Source organism: Centroberyx gerrardi, chromosome 18 (assembly GCF_048128805.1).
Source record: "Centroberyx gerrardi isolate f3 chromosome 18, fCenGer3.hap1.cur.20231027, whole genome shotgun sequence".
NCBI classification, from domain to species: Eukaryota; Metazoa; Chordata; class Actinopteri; order Beryciformes; family Berycidae; genus Centroberyx; species Centroberyx gerrardi.
The window spans coordinates 18,801,025-18,820,983 of NC_136014.1; the positions used below are offsets into that span (position 1 = coordinate 18,801,025).

The following is a 19,959-nucleotide window of genomic DNA, read 5'->3' on the forward strand; positions in this document are numbered from 1 at the left end:
CCGAAGGGGCACATCAAAGCCACACACTACTACTGCCAAGCCCCTTTGCTTTCCAACTGTGTCACCAAAAAAATCCTCTCAGAGGGGTCTGCAGATAGAGGGGGAGTAGGTTATGTATGCAGATGCATGCATAGTAAAGATATTTCCACATAATTTCCCAGAGTTCCTACCCAGCTCTTAATGAGAACTGAGTATATACTGGACAGCAGCAAAGCTTCAGTCAGACAGTGTGTTGCTTTTATCCTCCCCTGCTTTTGGTAACGGTGCATAGTGAAGGGAGATGGCTAAATGAGAAGTGACAGAACACGAAAACATTTCTGTCACAGTGCAGGACTCCCAAAATGCACCACTGTTTGAGTCGTCAGGACACCTCCATTCTGCTGTTTTTCGGTCGCTTGGCAGCCTTGCTCCTTCAGAAATGTTTGGATGTTTGGATATTACCCAGAGTAAAGAGAAACAAGAAGAACGGACAGACGTTTTTCCAGCCAAATACATCAGACTCAAATCTCAAGCGAGCCGTTTCACTCTCAAAAGATCGTCAGGGAGTTTTTGCTCTAATGCACACACACATAAATGCGCACGCTCGCATGCAGACATCACACAATCACCATTTTATTGGCACTCACACTCAACTAGTATTCTCTTTGTCATGAATATGATGCAGGCCAGTGACCGTTAAACTGTCCCCAGTTGTCTAGTTAGAGCCCTATGAACGGGAACCAAAGAGCCTATCACTTTGCCCTTTTATCTTTCTACAGCTCTCAAATGGAGTGGAGACATTCAATTTAAAGTCTAAGGTCTGGTAGAAGGCTGCGACTTCCATTAACTCTACCCCTGTGAAGTACTTGGAGAGGTAGAGCATCAAAGAACTTTAATTATCCTCCCTGCAATGAGGAAGACAGAAAGTGATAGAGAGGGGGAAAAGAGAGAACGGGAAAGAAGGAAAGACAGGGAGAAAGAAGGGAAGAAAGGAAGAATGAAAGAAAGAAAGTAAGAAGAAAGGCGATGAGTGAAGTGTATGGATTATCTGCCATAATATTGGCTGAGCTGGCTGATAGCGTGCTTTTTTGCTGTTGAAGGGCCCTCAAGGTTTTAAATCGCTTCCTTGCTTTCATTATCTGCCGTCTGATTGGATTGTGGCGTCCTGCTGAGGTACGCCATCAGGAAGTAATGGGCAGATCTCGTCGCGTTATTATTCTATTTCGATTTGGTCGTCACCCCGGATAGGACTTCCACCCACAAAATCAGCATATATTTACAGCTGTTAATAACTGCGATCCCAGCGACAAAATGGCTCGCTGTGGCACAGGCGAGCGTGTGTGCATACGCTGGTGGTGATGCAGCAAATGATGCTCAACCCTGACCGTGACAAGCTCAACCCATGTTATCAGTATTGGAAAAGAGAAAGAAAGAAAGAAAGAAAGAAAAACAGAGAAAGAAAGGAGTATCTCGGGAGGCTAGATTGTGCGCTGTCCTTAAAATTGAAGCGAAGAGAAAGCACATTCCTCCCCTCTTCTATTTAGTGGGCCAGCAAAGAGCGATAGTGGGACAGACAGTCAGACAAAGTGGCGGAGTGGAGGGCGGTCTGCTGGGAGCTGGGCGGTAAAGGTCAGGGACAGGGAGATGGCTCTAGCACAAGGACATAATTGGCTAGGCAGAAAGCCAGTCTGACACACACACACACACACACACGCACACACACACAGAGACACACACAAAGGTAGGAGATGGTGGCCCGTTGTAGCTAGAGGGGGAATTGGAGCCTACTGGTGGAATTGGAGCCACAGGCGTAGACAGAGAAGGGGGATGGATGAAGGTCTTGACAAAGATTGCTCGGCGCTTTATCCCTCTCACTTGTTTTCTTTGGTTCTGTACTCCTTCGTCATTCCAGGAGATCCCTGCTTCAGCTCTTTTGCTATTGCTCTCGCTGTTTCTGTCTCTCTCTCTCTCTCTCTCTCTCTCTCTAGCCCCTCAGCCCCCCCCCCCCCCCCGCCCCCCCAACCCATACACACTCTCTCCCCATTGCGTTTCATATCCAAATCAATTTTTGAGGTTCCTCTCTCGGCAATATTTCACTGTCGTCATCACAACTTTAATGCAGTCGAGTCTCCTCTCTCTCTCTTTCTCTCTCTCTCTCTCCCTCTCTTTCCCTCTCTCTTTCTCTCTCTCCCTCACTCCCTCTCTCTCTCTGTCTCTCGCCTCCTCCTTCCCTGGAGTGGCCCCACCAGACATCCACGGGGCCGGGTTCCAACGGAATACCAATGGTATCGAGTGGTGCAATAACCACCCACCAAAACCCTAATCTGCAGTATGTGTGCGCTTTTAGATAGAATCAGAAAGTGCTTCTAAAGGGGGGTAATTCATCATTCATGGAGTTATTCTTTTTCATGCATTGCACAATTGTTTTATCAAGGACTTGCAGGAAAGTCTTGGCGCCCGCTGTCCCTTCCGGCGTTGCTCGGGTGGCATTGATAGCTTTAGCTGTGCTCATTTGCATTGATAATGAGCGGTAATAAAAGCCGCATAGGGAGTTATGTGACGCCCCCCCGCTACCACCAACAGCACCAGCGTCCTCCACTCTCAGGTGTGTTGCCAAATAATGGCTTTCGTAGCTTCGGGGAGACGTGCATAACTTTACATCACTCATACTCATATGCACGTACATACAGGCGCTCGCACAGAAACACACACACTCGACCCCAACCCCCACCCCACCACCCCCCAAATGCATGAGCATGTCATGCATAGTAATGATTGCCTCAATGCCACGGCAAAGAGAAATGAAAAAGAGAGAGAGTGCGAGAGAGGGAGAGAGATTAGGGTTGAGGGCACCGTGTTAGATGCCGATCATCAAAGAGAATTAAAATCTTGTAATAGAAGTAAAAAGCACCCTTGGGCTGTAACGAGTAAAAGCGGATGGATAGAGGGGAAGGCAATGGTAAGAGGGTGTTGGGGATATATGTTAGGAGACAGGCTTGGCTTTGGGGAGGGGGAGGTTGAGGCCGGCCCAATCAACCTATCCACTGGCCCTGATTCAATGTGACTGCTGTAAGTGGTTGCAAGTGAGGAAATAACCGAGCTCCCATTGGCCAAGACTGGGAGATAGGTCAGCTCTTATAGGCTAGTGCAAGATGATATGGAGCTGAAGATGGTTTATATCATTCTCCGCCGATAATATTTGCCCAATATTTACACAACATATTTTCTAATGGATTGTGAGAAGGGATATAGTTTTCCTACTGTGTGTCATATTTCAAGACCATAGATAACAGATAATTCAGTTAGGTCAGTGAGTGAGAGTCAGGCATTGCCAGCATTGGGGATTCAATTTCCACTTAAGCCAGGCATGCATGTATACATTCACGTTAGTGTAAGGTGATTTTGACAAAACCTTCCACCGTATAGGTAGAACAAAGTTCTGAAATTGCAAACTTCTCTCCTCCGTACCTTTATCATTGCCTTATTCTGTCCCGTCAGACTCTTCTTCTTCTCCTGATGAGAGTGAAAAAGAAGAGAGAGAGAGAGAGAGAGAGAGAGAAATAGGCAGAGCAAGAAAGCAGTGTTGGCAAGCCCCCCTCCTGCCTGTCGCCTTTCTCGTGGGAACTCTTTTTGCATCAGCGTAATGTTTTATTGATTTATCGGCAGTGTGAGAATGATCCATTTATCCCCCGTCTCAGAGAGAAATATGACCGTTGTTGATGTGTTCTGGCTGAATAATCCTGGTATTAATCGAAGCCAAGGAGTGTCAAGATGAGACGATTGGGCTGCTTGAGGACTATAGTAGAGGAGGTGTTGGAATGAGGCTACTCTACACAGCATGGATCCATCAACGCTGGGACAGCCCCAACACAGAGACTCTGCAGAGGATTTGTTTGCGTTTGTGTTGTTTGCAAACATTAAGCAGTAAAAATGATATTTTTTTGTGGTTGCGTCACCTCCCAATGGCGCTGCGGTTGAAGACGAGTTAAATGTGGCATTTCAAGGAGCCCTAAGTGAAATCTAATATGCCGTTTGTTTAATTAAAACCCAGGCAGTGTTTTGAGGGCAGCAGATTAGTGCTAAAAGATCCAATTAAAGTGTTTGGTTAGAGAGGAGCTCCGGAGCCTGTTGGGTTTCCTCCGTGATAAGTGAAATACCTTGCAGCCAAACCTGATAGTGCTGATAGCATATAATGAGAAGGGACCTTTAGTGCTAGAGAAGGCTATAGCCAGCCACCGACTATGGCTGCTGCAGTGGCCCCTCCCCCATTCCCCTACCTTGCACACACACACACACACACACACACACACACACTTGTTGTGCTCTCCGATAGCTATGATACACAATCAGACTGATTTTTTTTATAGAGAGGAGAGAGAGAGAATCGCAGCAGCCTCCCTCATTTTCAATAAAGCCTGATTACCATCACTTTCTGTGGGATGATGCTGAAACACAAACAGATAAAGGGAGAGCAGAGTTTTCCGAGGAGTTTGTTTGTTAGTCTAATCTCTCCCCCTTGGTTTTTCCAGCTCAGATAACTGTCTAAATCTTTTATTAGATTCTGAAGAGGTTTGAAACAACTGCAATCTTGATGGGATAAAATGGAAATATTTAGTATGCTGCTAATGGTTTTTGTACTAGTAACACCAGCACAAATTACTCCCCATGAATAATAGAGCTCTTTCACCCAATTCTACATACAAACGCAGCTGGCCGGAATGAGCAGGACAGTTAGTCAAGGGCGGCCTGTGTGGAGAGCGTTTTGTGTGTGAGAATATTGCGACGGATAATGGGATGCAAGGGTTCGTATATTCATATTTCCCTGTGTTTTTTTTTGTCAGCCAGGCAGGCACATTAACAGTTTATTCTCCACCCCCACCCCTCCCACTCCTGCCACCCCTAATTACTGTAGTGTAGTCATGTACCTCGCTTCACTGGCCCCTCCATCTCGCCCCAGTAGAGTGCTCCATACTAGCCATTGCGGAGGCAATCAGCGCCCCGTAATGTAAATATTTTCCCCGGACTATCTTATATGGAACCAGAGCCGACATTATAGGTATGGAAGCAACCTGCAAGTCAAGTTTATTTATATAGCCCTTTTATCACAAGCATGTCTCAGAGGACTTTACAGAGAATGTGTCTAGCTAGATCTCACTAAGCAACCTGCGTATGCGGACATGCACACCTGCACACATAGTACGCACACACACAAATATGCCCATTCACACACACACACACAAACACGCCTGCACGCACAGACACACAGTGTAAAGATATTGACATACACCCACACAAGTCTTTCTTTTCTCTATCTCAACAAAAGCAGTTTCCTCCTCTCAACAGTGAAGACTGTTCAGCCCGGATAGAAATGCCATTGTTCTGAAGAGCCTCTATTGTACTCGCTGGCAGGGTGCTTGTGGTACAGTTGATAGAACAAAATAAAAGTTTAAATTGATCAAGGTAATGTGAAATTTGACAGAGCAAAACGTTCTCCCTGAGATGGCTTTGATGTTTCCACTTTGTTACGGTGTTTGATGTCGAGGGTGCTCGTTGAGTAGATGTATACATGCTCTGTTACGGTAGAAAGTTGCCTTCCAGTCCTATCTTTTATCCTTTCTCACTTTCTTGACGTCTCTATCATTTAAAATTCCATTGTTGCCGTATTGTGGTGATTCGCGCAGAATGTGTCATCTCATGATTGGAAATAATGAGCAGAGTTTGAGTGCTGGATAAGGGTTGAAGCTGTGGTGTGTGAGGATTTTAAAGGCCATTTGCTACTGCATCCACTCTGTGCCCAAATCTACTCACAATGCTACAATGACCTACTTTTTTCCCCATCAGCATTACTACTCACACTGCTACCACTACTTCTCTGAATAAGAAGATGAATAAAAAGATGAACAAACTCGAATGAGCCCTTCCCAGCTTATATGATTTCGGGCCATGCCTTGCCGACTATCCGCCTTCCAGCAGCAGTAGTCCGTCCGTCACATCCGCCCTCCATGACCTCTCAGCTTGCCCTCAGCACTGCTGGCCTGACCCCAGCCAGCGGTGTACATTTCAACGCCGGGCCGGCATCTGTCACTAGTATTACCGGAACCATCCATCACAATCTGGCCATCACCTCCTGGCAGCTCGTCTTCGGCTCGTCAGGCCGGGGGAATCGGCTAGAGACCCCCTGCCGAGGATCCGCTACCTGCTTGATGGAGCCGGTGACAGGTTTGGGTCAAGGGTGTCGGTGGGATCGGGTGTGTGTGAGATAAGACGTGGCTTGATACCAGGAGTTTTTTGAAATGCGATCCAGAGTGCAGGAGGTAGCCGTAGAGAGAGAGATCTTGAAGAGAAGGGGATTCGTTTTTTTTATATCGTGCGCTGTTGGTACACGGCGCTCTGGATTCAGGCGCCGTGAAGATGGACTTGAAAGCGGCACAGTGTGGTTTTCTTACCTCTATATTTTGATCAAATAAAATAGTGTGGCTGCAGATCACATTCAGCATATTATTATTCCACTCCCGCAACTCGCGGTGTTACCTCAAGGTGAACAGCCACAATATGTAACACAGAACATGTGCCTGTTGTTCACAGGACAGCGCACTACCGAACGCTTGTTAAGGGGCCTTGGTACGCTGCATACAAAGCAATTCTGAGTTATATATGTAATATACATACATACATAAAGCTCAGAGATATTTATGGCTTTCGCTGCATTGCCCGCGCTACTATTTATGCCTCTCCCGCACATTCCAATACATCCCGATCAGTATTCATATCCAACACGGCAGTAAAATGAAGTCAGATCCAGTCTCTGTGTGACTGTGGCACCTGTTGCCCTATTGGCTCAGCCCGCGGATTGATGTCTTCCCTTTGATGAGACAAGAGCTCATGTCTAGACTATATAATGGGCTCTATCACCTTGTCTTTCTACTGCACTCCTCTTCAAAATGTGTAGGTCGCCGATCATCTACACCCTGTTTTTTTTTATAACAAAAATGGATTGTGTGCCTATAGGTGGGTCTCCTTATGACAGGAGTAGTAATATGTTTTAATGAGCTTGAGTCCCTGGGGCAATAGAATAAATTTCTCAATTTGGTGCCGCGCTGAGAAAAAAAAAGTCAGAGAGCCCATGCTCTGTGCCGGTGTATTGTCTCAGGGCAAGGAGAAAAAACCTGTTGAATGAAGATATGCCAAAGTATATTTGAATGATGTATTTTTGGTCTCAGGTTTGTCAAAGGTAGCTCAGGGGGTCTGCTGGCTGTGAGCCTTTTTTTTTTTTTTTTCTTTCCCCTGCATTTGCTCATTTTCATGTGTGCCATATGAGCCAAGAAGTGCGCAAGCCTAGGCTGAGGGATTGCAGTGAGCTTTGTTCGGAGATATTGCCCCCCTCCCTACTCTCCCACCCCCTCCACCCTACACACCCCACACACACACCCCACGCCCCCTGTTGCAACAATCCCCCATCCATTTGACTTACTCAAAGTGGCAGATTTCTTTTGCCTTTCATGAGCTGTTGAAAGCCGCCGTCGCTTGCTTTAAATTTCTCATCAGTTCAACTAAGTATGTCTTCAAAGGCAGCTTGCAACTGGGGCCGGACAGTAGGGGTGGGTGGGGGGGGTGTGGGGGGTATGAACGACAGAGAGAGAGAGAGAGAGCAAATAGCGAGACAGATTAGCTTGTAGGTATATACTCCCTCACATACAACATAGACAGATAAAAAGGCACACACAAAAGTGGCTGCCCAGACCTTCAAACACTTCAAAATCAACAGTCGTGCTTTCAATTGTGTGCACAGCCACATGCTCACACACACACACACACACTCACAACAGCAGCAGCAATAACATGGAGAGCTTTTTGGCTTAGCCTTTAATTAGGCCGACACTAAGACACACTGAGAGGCCAGCATGTTCCATCCCACTGCCCTCCAAACTCCCCCGGGTCCTCTCAGCCTCACCCCAGGCAAATTCAGCTAAGCCTTGGCCAGTGATCAGCATACACACACACACACACACACACACACGGGTTTACATACCGATGCCGACTCACAGGCTCACATGCACGCGCCGACGTGCTCACACCCTCAAACACGTGCTCACTCGCTGTTTCTCCGTTTGTCTCGCTCTCAAACTGGAACTCGCACGCACACACACACACACACACACACACACACACTCCTGCCTATCGCCAATCCATAACTCCCGCTTAAGAATTCCGTTAATTATAGCTTTCAAGAAGGAACTCCTCACCCCACACGCTGCCGCTGTCCCTCCCTCCTCCTCCCATCGATCGCAACTTCACTTGTTTATTTGGAGATAGGCCGCGTGGCGTTGGCCTTTTAAGCATCTATTCCCCCCCCCCCCCGTTCTCTCCCCGTCCCTCGATAAGGGATTGGAAACAGATAACAGAGGAGGAGGTGGAGGACCGACCTCTCAGTGGCTTCGCGGCTAAATCACTGAAAGGAGATGGATCGTGCCTCCGCCGCAGAGTTTAACTCCCATGGCTTTAGTCAGCGCCGCTTTTTGTCCAGCGCTCAATGTCCTTGGAGGGCGAGGGGTGGGGGGTGGGGGTGGGGGGGATGGGGATGGGGTAGGACTACAGCAAGAGTCAGCCAAGGGAGCTGGTCAATGGCAGAGGAGAGGAGCATGGAGGAGAGGAATGGAGAAGAGAGAGAGAGAGAGAGATGGTGAAGGGAAGAGAGGGAGGGAATTAATTATAAGGTTGACACATTCAATAGAGGGCTGAAGTCCCTCCACCTGCCGCAGGGAATTGGAAAACAGCGACTACAGAGTGCCGTTCCCATATCAGAACCCGGTCGCAGTGATAAAGACCGTCTGAGTCGGAGAGTGCGCTATCTATCTCTTTGTGTGTGTTTGCATATGTGTTTGTGTGTGTGTGTGTGTGTTTCTGAGATGGAGAAAGAGCGTGAAAGAGAGGGATTTCTGTGCATGTGTGCTCTGCGTACATGTAGGAGCGTATGTGCGAGTGCTCATACACACACATCCCACATCTTTGCAGAATTTATCAACCTCACACAAGCATTAACTCTCATGGGTTCTGAGTGATTGCAACCTGAAGTCACACCTATTGTGCTCACATCCCACCTCAGCTGAAACTGACAATCAAAGTCGACCCATTAGAGACCATTAAATGAAAATCAGTCACTCTTACCTGGCCCTGCATGAAATAATACAATAGGATCACCATCAGGACTAGCGAGGCAGCTTTCGTCACAACAGCGCATGCATGCGCAGCCCCATAGGGAGATGGATTCTGATTGATGTTTTTGCTCTGATGCAGAAAATCTATAAGTGTATGAGGGGTACAGACTCTAATCGACAAGTGTGTAAGGGGAACAGACACCTTTATGTAAATGCGTTTTGGGTCTGTGTATTTTTTGGTAATTCTATTTTCCTCCCTCTCTGCTTCTCTCTCCTTTCCGCTTTCCAGGCCTTGATGGTGCTGAAAGACGCACAGCTCTATATTGAGGTTGCAATCCCAAAATGGGCTTTTTAAAATTTTGTTATTTTATTTTCTGTTTTACAAAGGAGAAAAGGAAAATCAAGTCCTTCGTAAATGTTGTATCTGCCGTTTCTCACCAGGAAAACGGACAATGCCTTGTATATTTCGGTTTTCCATTTTTGGATTTTGAAATGAAAATTAAATCATTCATTTTCCATTTTTTATTTTCTGTTTCTGAAAAGAAAATAGAATGACCATGCAGATGGTCTTTATTCCATGCAGATGGTGGCGCAACAACAAAAGCAAGCTCTAGCACGCTACCCATAAAAATGTATAATGTGAATTTATATCTGTGCTGTATCCCCATGTTTGCTTTGCTACCGGCATCTCGTAGCGTACCGCGAGAGCTCGTGTTTTCATGTGAGTTTGGTGCGTTCAGTTTGGTTCAGTTGCAGTGACAAGTCGAGTAGTGTGTGATCCCTCATCTGGCGTAGTCGTTAAGTGTGTGATCCCCAGTTTTTCAGTCGTCATAAAAAATCAGCAGAAACCAGTCAGTTAGTGTATACGCCCAGTCTTTTCATAATCTGTTAGGATTTGAAAAGTTGTGTGCTGTATCCCCAGCCTACGGTAGAGCAATGGTAGACGGTGCACTTAACTGTGTGTCCTGTGTAATTTACAGGTACTTATCACCCACTGCGCGTCACACCGAAATAGGAACTACCTGTCACAACCAATCACTTCATCAAGGTTCCCGTTGATGGCAGGCTTCAACTTAAATTGGAAACTTGTTTAGCAGAAAAGCAGGGCTGCAGTGAGCGCCATCTTAGACGGTACTGTGGATGGGTGGGGGGTTGGCTGAGTAAACTTCTGGAAAGTGCAAACTTGATTGAATTTTTTATTTTTTCTGTCCCTCACTCCATCTAGCATTTTGTGTGTGTGTGTGAGAGAGAGAGAGAGAGAGAGAGAGAGAGAGAGAGAGAGAGAGAGAGATAGGAGAGGGGGCGTGAGAGGGTTGGAGGGTGAATTTCAGTGTGCTGTAAAGTATGTCTGTGCATCATTAATGGGAAGGAACTGTGTTTTAAGCAATCCATGAGACGCAAAGGTGTTGGGTAGAGGTGTAAACGGTACCAGCTTTGTCACAGACATTGACAGCTAGGATGCGGGGTTGCTATGCCAACCACAGACACAGCTGGTCTAGCTTTAGAGAAGACAATGAAGCCGTGTTTCAGCGGACATCATCAAATTCAGAGGAAAGGAAGGCATCAAACAAAAATATTTCTTTAAAAGAAAGGTCATCAGGCATGTTTATTGACAGTTTGATTTTGATCTCAGAAACAGAGACTTGTATTGTCAGTTTGATTGTGTTGTTTGTTTTCCCCTGAGAGACAGAGCCACCGGTGAGTAGCATTTAAGGTTCAAGTGCTTTTCTATTTGATGTTGTCGATATCAAAGGGAAGATTAGCCCTGCTTCATACAAGACGCTGCTTCCTTTTAGCATCAGTCCGTCCAGCTCTCTCATCCATGTTCTTCAAAGGCAGATGGGCATCTGAGACAGAGGATCGCAAGTTGTTTTATAAATAGCATGTACCTCTAATCAGAACAGACGGCCAACATGTCAGAGGAACGGGTGTTTCGACAGGACTGACTGGTACTAAAATATAAAGCTCACTCTGTTCTCACCCTGCAAAATGTTGTTTTATACCTGTCACTTTCCATTTGAAACTGTCTGTGAGGTTAGACTATATACAGAAGTGCCTCAATTATCACATCTCATAAACATGCTCACGCCTCCTGTTGAAGCCAGCTGAGAGAGAGAGAAACTAAAACGTCACATAGCCCACATTATCATGTGGCTGAGTGGCTAAAATTAACACCAGCAGAGCCATTTCTAGCTTGTTGGGGGGCCCTATGCAAAATCTTGTTTGGCGGTGCTGAGGCTGGCCCTCCAAAGTATTTCAGAAGTGCTCCTGCAGAGACATAAAGTTTCTAGCTGAATGAACATATTTTATCATAATTATTACTCATATTGTAATACTGTTGAAATCCAAAACCTGTTCATTGGTAAAATTACATTAGTGACTTGTAACTGGAAGAATAGTGACTAGTCATTAGAAAATAAGCACTAGTGCCTAATTTTTGTGACTAGTGTATTTTAAGGATTAAATGTTAAAACGGCCTGCCATAGTTACTGTAGTTTAAAAATTTCCCTTAAGTAGCTTTAAAAATACCTTTTCCATACTGTAGGACAATGTTATACAGGCCTACACATTCTGTATCTGCTCGTTCCAACGCATCATTGAAGTGAGAGAAATATAAAACGCCATTTTTTTTTTATGGCTGCGCCATTACATCAAATGGAAAGATCCAGATGTCTTGTGCATCATTTTATACATATTTCCCTGTAATTCAGCATGACATATTTGGTATATTTGGAAACCTTGGGATCTTGAGTAGGCTGTGAAACGTGTGTTTGTAATGATAATCCCGCATGAGGGTCTTTAATCCCCCCTCCCGTTAACAACCACCGCCATAACTAAATTGTCAACCTGCGGTAAACACTTATTAAATGTGAGCTGTCTGGATGATTATATACATGCCGAATTTACCATGACACCCTATCAGTTAGTAACAAAGTCTCACGTCATATTTTAATATGCGTTTTTTGCCGATAAATAATGCAGAAACAAATTGCCAGATGTTTGAACGGACCTTCGCCTACCGTTCTCCCCTCACGGTGCGCAGAGGCGGTAGCCGTGCCGATAATTCTGACCATAAAGCGAGTATGCACATGTGGTCAGATGCGGTTCAATAATACCATGATACCATAGATCACGTTAGCTAGCCTAGCCAGCTCTGAAAACAAAATGCGTGTTACTAGGGTTAGCAAGCTAGCTAGGTCTAGATAGCTGGCTCGTACTGTAGGTAGTAAATTTACATAGCTAACGTTAGCTATCCAGTGGTTCAGGTAACTTTACACCGATCGCTGACTGGTAGAAATACATTGCCCATAAAAACAGGTTATACGTTTAATTAATATGTCTTACCTCTGCTCTGCAAGCATTGTTTTTCCTCTGCTTTCTTCTGTTTTCTTTTTTAATTTCCCGAAGGATACGTCCTTTTGGACGCCATAGTATCGGTGAGATACTGGAATAGTAATCTGTCCGAAGGCCATCAACAACGTAGTACGTCAATACGTGAGAATCTGATGCTGACTTTGAAATTGGTTTGCTTGGAAGGCAGAGCTCTCGACAAGAGCTCTCGAAAGAATAGCTGCTTTTCTATCTATCTAGCATACAATAAATGCATTTTATTTTCGCCATTATCTGCTTATAATGTATGTGTTTTTGAACAACACATGAGGACGCTTGGTTACCAAAAGTAGCCATTTATAGTCGAGGACAAAAATACGGTGGCGCAACGGGGCCACCTAGCAGTCGCGGGGGCCCTACGCTGCTGCGTAGTCCGCGTATAGCAAGAAACGGCTCCGAACACCAGCTACCAACCATCCAGTCAATATTAGTCTGACAACTGTGCTAGCCATGTTGACAGGTAAAAAAATGGTGTTAATTCATTACATTCTATATGTAACTGTTATCAACTGTTAACAAATGGAATTGTCAAATCCATTTGCTGCTGTGGTCGACTGACAATGTAAAGTCAGTGTTGGAAAAATCTAAACTTTTCCTACTCAGTGGACACAAAAATATTTGACAAGTTTGTGAGAAGTTCAGAATGAGTAAACGTGTCCAACTGGGGTTTGAGTCATAAAGGCCTTGGGATAAGATCAGTGGCTAAGGTTGCTATGTTGTATTTGTGCATGAGGGCCTTTCAGTTAGTGCTGAGAGAAGGAGAGAGAGAGATAGACAGAGAGAGAGAGATGAGTTCTGGGCTCTCTGCGAAGCCTTGGCAAAGGCAGACAGGCAGCACTATCCTCTGGGGAAGATTCAATTATAAATGATGCTTCCACTCGGAGCCATCTTGGAATCCCTTATTCTTTAGGAGATCTTCCTCACCTAATCCTCAGCAGAGTTCGGTGTGGCCTGCCTCTGCAGTGATATGCCTCACACACATTGTGTGTCATGCATTATGAATGATGGGAAGGAGACACTCATGTCCTAATTTCGCTGAGAGCAGTGCGAACATCAACACTAGAGCCGACAGAATGCTAATTTTGCCATGGAAAGGAGCAGGATTGAGTCAGGTTTTACAGAGCTTTGGTGTGCAGGTGTCCCAACTATTTCCTTGCAATCTTTGTCTGTCTGTTTATCCCTTCTCAAGCTGACTTTGCGCCACCTTCGCTGCCCATCTTTGTCTGTCTGTCTCTTTCTCCCCTCCCTGACATGCTTCTGCCTCTCTCCTGCCTCATACTCCTTTCCCTTCATCTCTCTGTTCTGTCTCGCTCCCTTTTCTAAAACTTCCACTGGTGGCAGCGTGCAGCAGTAAAGTCAGTAGACAGGTCTGCTTTGTAGCCTGGAGTGTTGCGTGGATCTCAGCTGCATACGTCCCCACCCCCCCACCCCCAGCCTCTGAAATCCTCTTCAGACCCCCTTCCCTCCTCCCCCTCCGCCTCCACCTCCTCCTTCTCTTCCTTTTCCTTTTCCACCCAGAGAGAATAGGAGCTGACACCTCCAGAGAACCGAGAAAAAAATCATTTAAAGCCTTCCTCTCTGTCCGCTTGCCGCTACAACAAAGAGGAAGAGTGTCAGTAATGCAGCAAAAGGAGAGAGGAAGAGGGAGAGGTGGAGAAAAAGGGGTGGGAGGGTGAGACTGGCTGTCCGAGTTTTGCGGTAATGAGGGGGGGGAGTTGTTCGGCTCACCTTCTGCTGTGCACGTACGTGTGTGTGTGTGTGTGTGTGTACTATGGATTCACTATGTACTGTGTACATTTGCACCTTTGCAACATTACATGGAGTTGAAGTGAAGTTATATGACTGCCTCCTTAATGGGTGTCTGTGAGTCTACCTTCCTGTTCTGCTGTAGCGATCTGAAGCTGATTTGACATGCCTATAAGTAAGGAAGCGATTTTACAAAGCCTTTTTCTGCTGCTGAAGCGGGGGTTGGAACATCTCGGGCTCACATCTATGCCTCTTGCCTGTCTTTCCCCCTCTCTCTGTTTCTCTATCCTCTATTTCCTCTCCCCTCTTCTTCTGTGAAAAGCTCTTGCTCCACTCTCCCGTCTTCCCCTCCTCTCCGTCTCTCCCCACTTCTGCCTCAGCAATATGATACAGATGGCAAATCAAGCTGTTCATCACGGAAATGTGTCAAGTATGTCGCCCTCCATTGAAGGGTGACGAAGGGATGAGAACTTCTTGATTAAGCCATCTCGCCGTGGGCTGTGTTGTTTGTAGTCAGAGCCCCTCGAGTGTTTTTGAACACAATCCAATTACATACATTATAGTTTAATTCTAAGCTAGTGGGAAGAATCAGCAGTTGTGGAAAAAGTACAACAACCCTTTATTTGAGGTAATAATGCAGTATTTTTTATATAAATAAGTGTTTGTTTTTCTACTCTGTTACTCTCAATTCCCAGCTTGTACAAAGGAAATTTCTACCGTGTCAAACTTTATTTTTTAGCGAAAGTTTTTCTTATTTAACCATGACCAAAGCCTTTCTCTATCCTTAACCAAAGTTGCTTTAGTTGCCTAAACCCAACCTTTAGCCAACCTTTAGCTGAAAATGCTGTGTCCAATTTGTGCTGTTGCCACAGAATCCAATCCGTGTTATTGTCGCAGAATTCAATTTGTGGTGGAGGAATGTCATTTTCATTTTGATAATTCGTGTCCACAGCACGTAAATCTGACTTTTTATGAGATCACATTGGGTTGATCAGACAGCAAAAATAGCGGTACCTAGTTCTTAACATTTAATCTGCACTAGGCAATTTCACTTGTTGGTGGCCCTAAATGGCCGCGAGAGGAAACTGGTTGAATATTGAGACTTCAATACCCTGAAAACATGTAAGGTGACGTCAGCAAACTAAATGTCTTCTAAGTGGCTGGTAGGGAAGGAAGTGGTGAAGAAAATCTTTTCGCTGTAAGTTTAGCCATTGTTGGTGAGTCCAGCTTTGCGCTCACTGCTGCTGTGTATTGCATTTTGCTCTTAAATTTTTATTCAAAACGTCCTATTGGCAGACAAGATTTCCTGCCAGTTACCATACCTGAAGGATTTTGGGCACTAGCCCACCGGCTAGTGGGCTGAAATTGCTACTAGCCCAGACAAATTATTACTAGCCCAGTATAGATTATGTAATATTCAAGTTTATCAAGACAGATCATCCTGTAAAAGTATATACATGCATAATATGCATAAAATCACAAGTTTGTGCTCTTATGTATAATTCATAATTTATTAATACTAGATCAGTATAAGTAATGTAATGTTCAAGTTTAACTAAAGGTAAACTACAAGGCACATGGTAGAGTGCAAACGTCTGCCAATGCTGAACAATTCTCCAACTTGCAAAGTTGCAGCCTGAACTTACAAATCTGCTGCCGTAACTGTTTGTGTTTGTTATTAATGGGTTTGATTTACCCAGAATACTTGAAAAGAGCACAGTGTTTAGTAGCCAACTTGGTAGTGTTGGATGTCGGACTTTCCCACAAGCACATGAACGCAGCATAATAGTTCTGGCTAAAAAAAAACAATAATCTTCCAATGGCGGAAATCCCAGATCCGGATCACCAAGAAAATCAAATCAACTAATCCTTGGGCCGAGGGCTATCCGTCCAACAAATTTCAACCAAGTGCGTTCATAACTTTTTGAGATGTCTTGCTAACAAACAGATAAAGACGCAGGGATGAAAACAAAACGTGGAGATAACCGCGCTTTAAAATGATATATAACCCCCTTCTTTTGGATGTGTTTGCTTCTTAGTGCTGCTGCTGCAGTTTACGTTGTCTACTTCTGTTAGTGAGCTATAGAGCTGCCTGCCTGTCTGTCGCCTCAGCTTTGTGCGTTGTCGCTATAGCAACAGTGCAGAGTTCCGATAGGCAGGTTGAAGCTGTGACAAAGCCCTTGGATTTTATCACAGGCTTGAAAGAGACACTTAACCCAACCCCCCTCTAGTGGCCTTTTCCTTTTAAGGTGAAATGCTTGTCAGTGTCACTTAGCCGCAATGAAATTGGTTGAATCACATTTAGTTCTCCTTTACGTCTTAGCAAATCTCACTCACCTGACGGGCTATTGATCTTTGAATCTGACTCGCCCGAGATTAAAAATACTTGCCACTGGCGTCTGGCGAGCGGGCGAGTATTATTTCCAGCCCTGTATATAATTAGGCTGATAAGACAAGTGTATTTAAAATGGAAATCTTGCCTAGGTGTTACTGAGTGAATATTGCAAGAAATTGCGTGTATGTGTCTTATTCCCAGTTCTGTATGCATCATACCCCACAGTGTGTTGTGTGCACATTTATCGCCTGCAACAACACCTCACTTGTGTCCTTTCTCCCTTTTTTTCCTTCGGTGTTTCTTCCACAGCTACTTCTATTACTCCTGTTTTTCGGCGCGTGAATCCATATACTGTTGTAATGCTACGGTTTATTATAACTGGGAAACAGACAGTGTAAATCATTCGAGGCTGGTTGTTTTCTTTCCCATAGCCGTTCTTCACAAGACATTGCCCTCCATCAATCATATTCCGAATTCTGTTCAGTGTCGCTGATGAGAGATGGGACACATCTCTACCATGGGCATATCCTGGTGACAGCCTATAGACATGCACACACACATACACACACACAGCATGCATATTGTGTACACGCGCACATGGACACGCACATACACATATACATACACATACACATTGTAATTGCATCTATTTTTGCCATTTTGGGGGAAACTTGCTTCTGGAGGCAGATTGAGGCGAGAGAGAGAGAGAGAAGGAGAGGGAGGGAGAGAGAGAGAGCATTCAATCATCAGTCCCGTCCCTCGCCCCCATCCCAGAGGAGAAAGGCAACAGTTGGAAATATGAATTATGGAATGATAAGAGGTTGTAAAATGGAGATAAATCCCGGTGATTACACAGCTCAGTATCCCACAATTCGATTCCTGTGTCAATGATTCTTTATTGTAGTTGTGTGAAAGACAGCAAGCCTAATCATTTCCCATGTATTAAACATCGCAGGGAAAAGCATTGTGATGATGGAGTTCTTTTGAACGTGACTGAGGAGGCAATTACATTTTGCATCTCACTTTCAGGATATTTTTTTTTAAGGCTCCTCTTTCTCTTTCTCATTCTCCGATGGCAGAATATTCGACCACATCAAACCATGTTTGTCTTCTTTTTCCATCCCCTGGGGTGCCAGTGCTGCAGAAAGCCCAAGAGATAACAAGGGAAAAGACATAAAAGCACATAAACAACACACACACCGAGGAAGAGAAAGGAGAGGAAATGCGTGTGTGTGTGTGTGTGTGTGTGTGTGTGTGTGTGTGTGTGTGTGTGTGTGCACGTGCATAAGGCGTTTAGAGTTTAGTGGATTTACCCACTGCGAGTCTATGCCTTGTGGATAATAGGTGGCTTGGAGTCCCACCTTTTTCATCGTGGCTGTCGGACGTACACATATACCCACACACACGCACATACACACACTTAGCTGCTCCACTATGGGTGCCATATAATTGGCCAATAATGTCCTTGGGACAGAGCCCACTCCACAATAACCCAGCATCCCGCAAGAAAAACTCTTGACCGCTGCCTCCCTGCAGCCTTTGCAATTGGACAGACAGTACCAGTCTATTAGGTCTTCCACCAGCTGCCTCTAAACAGAGGTTTTTATCTCAGCATGGTGTGCAGTCTGAATACAACCAAAACCCAATTATAACAGACATGCACCATGGCAGCTGCTCTGCTCTTTTTGCACTTGTATAGATAGCACTGTTGTCAGGCCCAGTTTAAATGTGTGTGTGTGTGTGAGAGAGAGAGAGAGAGAGAGAGAGAGAGAGAAAGAGAGAGAGAGACGTGAATAATGTATGTAAAATGTTTTCCTGTTTTAATTGATTTTTTAACCACTATAGACTTAAATTCCAGTGTAGGCCCCTGCATTTAGTTAACTTGATACACATTTTCTTCTTCAAGGCTGCCCACTTTAAGGCTCTTGTATTTAAAATAGGTATTGCATGTGCTATACTGACATTTTTAACCATTTTCAAGGTTGCCTGAGCACAGTTATGCCTTAAAAAAAAAAAGCCCTGCTGCACACTCCTGCAGTTGCCCACATGCGATACATGTGAGAGCCGACAAGGACAAGCAGTTTGTTGGCATCTGATCAGCTCCACTGGAGCACTGGGCTGCCCCTGCTTGAAGGCACCTCAACAATAGTTGTTAGGGGCAATCTCATTTGCTCCACCCAGATTTTTCCAGCTGGTCTGGGGATTGAAACTGGCGACCTTCCAGTCATTTCTGGCTGCCTGTGAAAATACTGTATCCTCATTTTTTTCTTTCTAGTAGTTGGCTAGTAGAGCGTTGCATGGGGGTCTGAAGGACAGGACATAGCTCTGTTCCTCAGACAGGTGTGCTGACCTGCTGTCTGCTCTCCCACGCCTCAGGGGACCTCTTCGAAATGGAGGCCAAGGCCTTGACCTAGTCTCTCATCTACGGTTTGTCTCTAAACAGAGACACCCTGCAGATGCAATGAATCACTGAAACACTGGAGGGAAATGCAAAAGCCTTTATATCATAGCTTCACTCCCCATAGATTTAGAAGGCTCATTTACAGGGATTTTGATTTATTTTCATTTTTTGTCACTGTCGAACAACATTAATAATTCTTTTAATATTTTATGTTGTGTTTCTTCGAAGAATGAGCATGTAAAATAACATAAGATAATAGATCAGTGTTGGCCATTCTTTCTTTTCAAAGGTTTCCTATCTCCCATCCCTTCACTCACAAATCAATGGAGTGCCCATATGCTACAATTAGATTTCAAATGGCCTCCCTCCAATACCCACTGGCCATGACAAGATTGCATTATTCAAAGATGGAGATGAAAGTCCCTTCTGATCCACCAAAATAACATCTTGTGCAGTAATCTGTTTGTAGATTTGATTCCTTTGATGATATTTTCCCTGCAGTTGGCTTTTCACCAGGGGTTCATAGCTCTGAAAATAGCAAAGCCATGTATGTTGAATGCAGCATTTTTGTCGTTTTATACCTTGACATTTCTGCCTTGTAAGCAACACTGACAACCAGGTCCTCCTAGTTATATCCACAATGACTGCAATAGCAGAAGAAATGACTATGGTAATTACAAGAGAGCAAGGAAGCGGGCACATCAAGTAATTGACAGGAATGGTTAAAAACTAGAGCAAACCGTGAAGAGGACTTTCACAGACTGGTGTCAAGAAGCAGAGAAACAAGTGGGTTGCTTTTAACTAATAGCTTTGGTGTGAATCTATTTGGCGGGGTCAATGTCCTCGGCTTTCACAGTCATTATCACTGTGTCGCCAAGCAAGCCATGCCGAGTAAAGGTGTAAAATCCCGTCACCACGGCACCCTCTGTTGCAGAGTTCCCCTTCTTCTATCG

General features: G+C 44.9%; 1 protein-coding gene across 3 annotated transcripts in view; it reads left to right on the forward strand.

The window, feature by feature from the left end:
- The window catches only part of nrxn3b (neurexin 3b), a 259,015-nt gene that overhangs the window by 171,084 nt on the left and 67,972 nt on the right, over positions 1–19,959 (forward strand). The gene's annotated exons all lie outside the window — the stretch shown is intronic.